The following is a 6,000-nucleotide window of genomic DNA, read 5'->3' as shown; positions in this document are numbered from 1 at the left end:
GCGGGTAAGTGGAGTTGAAATGCCCATCAGCCATGATTGAATGGCAGAGTGAACTCGATGGGCCGAATGGCCTTACTTCCGCTCCTATGTCTTATGGTTTTGCTTGCATCAAGATAGTAAGCGGTGCAATTATGTCCTTTTCTCTTCTTATGTTGAAGGTGCATGTTCATGTCACCATTTTGATTTGCTTACCAGTAAAGGTACATTCAGATCTTCAAACTCTCCAGTCTTGGATATCAGCTAGTCTGAGAGAGGGTCTTCAGAAAGATTTTGAGGTTATCAAGTTTCAGACCCTTCTGGGACAGCATGCATCACGCGCGTGTGAGCATAGCATCTTGAACATTCTTACATAAGTGTGCATTGCTGATCACATGTTCCATGTAAAGTTCTTGTCTACATTTTTTTTATGTCATGAAGGGAACGCAGTGGCTGTTGACTGAATATATTTTAAGAAAGCTTTTGACAAGGTACCAAATGAAGGACTTTTTTCTCAATCCTCCTCGTTGCCTGAGGCTTGGTGACTATCAGGTTAAACCACCACCAGTCATGACACTCTAATGAGAGAACAGCCCTATGGTCTGCTAAGACTATGGTAACTTCACCTCTATCTTGCATATAAAATTCTGATTTAAACAATTGAACTGTATAAAATAGAGAAGTCCGTGTGCTATTGGATAAAACATTCACTTAAGGATGGAGGCATGGAGTTGTGGGAGATATTTATTTCTCAGGCTAGAGTTTAATAGACCATGGTATTACCAAGTGGTCAGTGCCAAAGTCACTTGTGTTTGCTTAGGTATGTATGCACATAAAATATATGTGGAATACGGAGCGGCATTTCATACTTTGCAGATGAGACCAAACTCTGAGGAGAGGCAAAAAGTGAGAATGATATGAATTGCCTGTAACAGGAAATGGATAGGTGGGCAGAATGGACAGAGTAGCAGATGGAATTCAGTGCAGATAAGTGTGAGGCAGTGCATTTTGGTAGTTGGGAAAGTAATATAGACTCAATTTCATAATTTTAACATATGTTAAGGAGCAAGGGCTCCATGGGTGTATATGTATCAGTTTTTGAAGATGTCAAAACATACTGATTTGAGTGGTTTCAAAGCATAAATGGAGGCATTAAGTACAAAAGCAATGCAGTTATGCTGTATCTCTCAAATCATTGGTTTAGCCCCATCTAGAGTATTGCATACAGTATTGGTCACCACACTTTAGGAAATGGTCCTTGAGAGAGTGCAGAGAATATTTGCTAGAATGGTTCCAGGGTTGGGAGATTTTAGTTACAAGGTTAGATGTAATCTTGTAGGGTCATTCTTCTTGGAACAAGAGGTTGAGGGGAAATTTAGTAAAGGCACACAATATTATGACAGACTTAGGTAAGATAAGAAAGGAAAACCTCTTCCCAACAACTGATTAATTATACAGAGGTTTAGAGATTATAAATTTAGCATTTTGGCAAGAGCTGCAGGGGGAATACAAGGAAGAACTTGTATGCAGCAGTAGTTGATGACCTGGAACTTGCTGCCCAGGTTAGATGTGGAAGCAAAAGCAGTCAATGATTGCAAAAAGAAATTGCATAAACACTTGAAAGATGTAAACATGCACAGTGGATGGTTCAGTGGTTAGCACTGCTGCCTCACAATGCCAGGGACCCGGCTTCAATTCCAGCCTCGGGTGATTGTGGAGTTTGCATATTCTTCCATGTCTGTGTGAGATCCTCGAGCTATCCGGTTTACTCCCACCATCCAGAGATGTGCAGGTAAGGTGAATTGGACATGCTAAATTGCCCATTGTGTTTAGGGATGTGTAGGCTCGGTGGATTAGACAGGGGAAATGTAGAGTAATAATGTCAGGGAATGGGTCTGGGTGGGATACTTTTCGGAGGATTGGTGTGGACTGGTTCTATGCAGGACTTTGATGACTTCGCAAGGAATTGGAACTGAATAGAATGCTTCATGGGAGCGACCATGCGCCTGATGAACCAATTGGCTCCTCTGATGAAAATTACTCTGACTCTGTGATTGCAACAGGACATGGACATGTGAACAGAATGAGCAGATGGTGGAATCTGAGTGGTGATGGAAACCATGAATGATGATGGAAAGTGTCTATCTAAACTTGTCTTGGTGCACTGACTCATCTTTGCCAGTGATCAAATTGAGGTAGAGAAGCCAGAGGCTAGAAGAACACAGCAAGCCAGGTAGCATCAGGCGGTGGAGCAGTCGACATAGAGGTGCTAAGGTGAAAAACTGGACAAAAGTTGTGTGCATGTGTGGAGTGCCCAGCACCATTTACATTTACATAGAGGACCTCCTATCTCAGAAGCCAATTGAGCCATCTAAGTAATCCATTAAGGCCTTTCCCCAATACCATTAGAATTTTACTAATTCCATATGGGTTTTCTGCCACACGGGGAGAATGCCAGCTATCTCAATTCTTCTGCTTGTTTGGAGGTAGAGGAAAGGGCGTCCTGGTTACACCTGTGGTTGGAACCTCCATTGGCAATGACCATTCCTGGAGCAACAACCCTCAACTTTTATCCTCCAGAAAGAGCCAAGGCAGTGATTGTCCCTGTTTTTCCAACTCATTGTCAGGATCCCTGCTGCCCCAACAAACCCCAGTTCATTATTCTACAGGCTGCTGTTTCCCTTTCGGTAGCTGGGGCTGTTTCTTAAAAGTTAGAAAAGGATTTCTGAATGAATATCCGCAGTGGTTTCTGGAAGTATATTAATATTTACAAATAATTTTGAAAAGCACTGATCAGAAGAGGGGTTCAGGTGCATTGAGTGCCTCAGCTACAGACTCTCCAATACAATGAAAGTACACTCAATGTTTCTGCAACTTAATCTGGCAGTCCTAACTTCAAATGTTTAGTAACAATAATTGATTTACAGTACCATACACAGAGGAAATGCAATAGGTGCTTTTTAAGAAAAAAAATCTCCTTTGAAATGATCATTTGTGTTGGATGAAGGAGTGCTTTTTATTTGTGATTTTTACACTATTCTTGTGCGAAGTAATTGAACAGAAACTATTCCAATTAAAAGCTCCAGCTCCAATGAGTTTTGATACTTAGTGCTGAAAAGCCAAATCTTGTAAAATTCTGCTTGTGTAACACTGGAGAAAGATTGTAGTCTTAGGAATATTTTATGATTTGCAGCTTGTTGATGTGGTATTAATTTGTTATTAATTATTAGTTAAGTGTTTGCAAACAACCAGATTGTATTCAGATACGATATACGTTAGCAGCTATGTTCTGTTGGGCAATATATCATTGGTGGGAATCAACTGGAGACATTTCCACTACAGTTTCATTTTGAAAGAAAATAAATTTGCAGGCAATGATCTGTTCCACTAAGGAATTCCAATCAAACATTGCTTCAGCAAGCTGAAATCAGCTGACTAATGTCAAAGAAAAATAGTTTGAAGGGATTGCATCTGCTCCTGTTTGACTTGATTGTGAAATGTTAACCTACATTGCACTTGAAGAATTATCCTTTGAACTCCATTGACAACTAAAGCTGAATAATTTTTGTGTATTTGAACATTTAACAGAGAAAGGCAAATAATGTTGAGTTGCAGTGATATGGCACTTGAACCAAAATGCTGAGATGTAAAGTTACAATTGTAGAATAGAAAACACATCATGTTTGGTGAAGCTGCACATCACAATTGTTTGCCATATGGAGTACTACACATAATTTGGAACATCATACTGCGAAAGGAACGTACTGGCCAACAAGAGAATATAGAGCAAAAATGATTCCAAATGTAGTGGAGATGATTTCCAAGGAAGGGTTAAAAAGTTAACTGAATGCTAAATAAATGGCTCTACTGTTTTTAAAAAGCATACAAAAACTTCAGTGATTAATGCTGCACATCAGTTTTATATGAAAAGCATTACTTCAGACAGTTATTTCTCCTAATGGACCCAAAGGAGGAAGGGGAGGTGAGAGCTCTTAAATTAAGACAAAATGCTAAAAAATATTCAGCAAAAGCAGCATTTTCTTTTGTTTCATGAGGTAATGAAGACATAAATGACTTGAATATTTCAATGCACTGTTGGCTAGTGGCCCTCTGTTTACCCTTATTCTACCTTCCATAAACATGAGGTGGTCCAAAGTCATGCTGCCTGTTTGTTGTCACAGGAAGTCTCATTCCTGTGTTTGATGACCTAGATTAGCTCCCATTTAACAACGTCTTGACTTTAACATTCTCAAACTTGTTTTCAAGTCCCTCTAAGGCCTTTATCTTTCTCACCTTTATAATCTGTTCCAAAAGCACAATCTTCGGAGATATCAGCCACTAATTCTAACTTATGCATTTCCAGTTATAACTGCTTCACCATTGGTTGCCTCCCATTTGGGAATAACCCTCTCTGCAACTTATTACCTCACATATCTCCTTTAAAACATTCTTTAAAATATAGATTTTAAATCAAACCTTTAATCAATATGACGCAGAGATAAAGTCAAATATACAATATATGCTCATGTAAAAGTCGAACTTTTAAGACTTTTTTTTAAGGTTACATTTATGGGGCCAACTATTATATGGATACTACTTTTGAGGGGCTGAAATTTATGCTGTAGTCCAAAATACAGTATCATTAGCAGAAGTCCAATGGATCTCTGAATGAATAAAATAAAACAAATTAAAAAATAAAAATGAGTTATAATTGCTGCTACACAGTTATTTGTCTTCTGTGCAATTTCAATAACTTTCTGTTTAAATGCTGCCATTTATTTATTGCTTTTTTTGGAGGGCATTTTTAAACAAAATGAAGAAATTTCGAAATCTCAATTAGGTATATGACTGTGTTCCATGAGTGTTATAGGGAAATTGAGCTCAGCTGAGCTGCACACCTGAATTTGACCTGATGCATCTTAAACTTTCCCGCCAATTTCATCTATTTCCCTCTGTTTTCTCTCATCTGCAGCCGTTTAGATTTTTCAAAGGAACATTTTAGGCTTTTATTTCTGAATTTTAAAAAAATGTTACCAGACATTTGACTCTCATACAGTCTCACTGATCATTGTAGCCGTATGTAAAGGTTAATACCTTGATTCATAAATGTTGATCTGTTATCTACGAAGAACTGGAGTTGACTTTTACACAAGATATGAGTATTTACGGTATTTTAAAATGCTTCTGTGAAGAACCTTGGAATATTTAATTACATTGACATTTTTATTTTGTGCTTTCAGAATTTACAATATTTTTAACTTTTTTAGGCTTACAAATTCAAATTACTAATGATATCTTAGTATCTTTTTTTTTAAAAAGAGATCTTTGCACTGAATTGTTTCCTAATAAGCAGATTTGTGTGTCACATGCTTGGGATGTAAGAACTAATATCTACTATGTACTGTCAGAAACCTCTACTTTCAGAGGTGGTGAAGAATTAAGAATAAAATAAACATTACAAACTGTTGTGTACTTGAAGTAGAGAGAATAAGGCTGAAAGGTTCATGCATATATCCACAATTTTCAGTTTTGTTCAACTTAATAGAAGACAGTTAAGTTATTTTGAAACTTTAACATGATTTAGAAACTATACTTTATTTGGTATTACTTGGCGCAGTCACATGAGGAACAAGGTATTGCTGAATTTCAGAAGTATACATCATACAGCATCGTATTTCAGGAATATGTAGATTAAATGAAATATGTCAGTTTGCAAAGCAGAATTCAGTAGAAGCAATATGCATGCCATAATAATTTTGAGTAACTTGAAGTACAAAGTTTTTCTTGTTTAATCTTCAGTGATTTATTATTTTAATAGTTCCAACTGGAGTTATTCAAAGTTATTACAAATTTCGTCCAGCACAATGTCCAATTTTGCTTTGTTCTTTTCATGTATTGTTGTTTCCATTGACATCTGGCTTAGTCTTCCACTGATAGCAACCTTGAATAGTGTGTTTGATATGGTAAGTTATATGGATAGGCAACTGATACTTTATAAAAGAAGCAAAGTGTTGAAAGTAACCT

General features: G+C 37.3%; 1 protein-coding gene across 1 annotated transcript in view; it reads left to right on the top strand.

Annotated features, from left to right (window-relative positions):
* The window catches only part of znrf1 (zinc and ring finger 1), a 274,216-nt gene that overhangs the window by 124,274 nt on the left and 143,942 nt on the right, over nucleotides 1-6,000 (top strand). The window lies entirely within an intron of this gene.

This window comes from Chiloscyllium plagiosum, chromosome 17 (genome assembly GCF_004010195.1).
Source record: "Chiloscyllium plagiosum isolate BGI_BamShark_2017 chromosome 17, ASM401019v2, whole genome shotgun sequence".
NCBI classification, from domain to species: domain Eukaryota; kingdom Metazoa; phylum Chordata; class Chondrichthyes; order Orectolobiformes; family Hemiscylliidae; genus Chiloscyllium; species Chiloscyllium plagiosum.
This window is presented reverse-complemented; position numbering and strand designations above follow the sequence as displayed.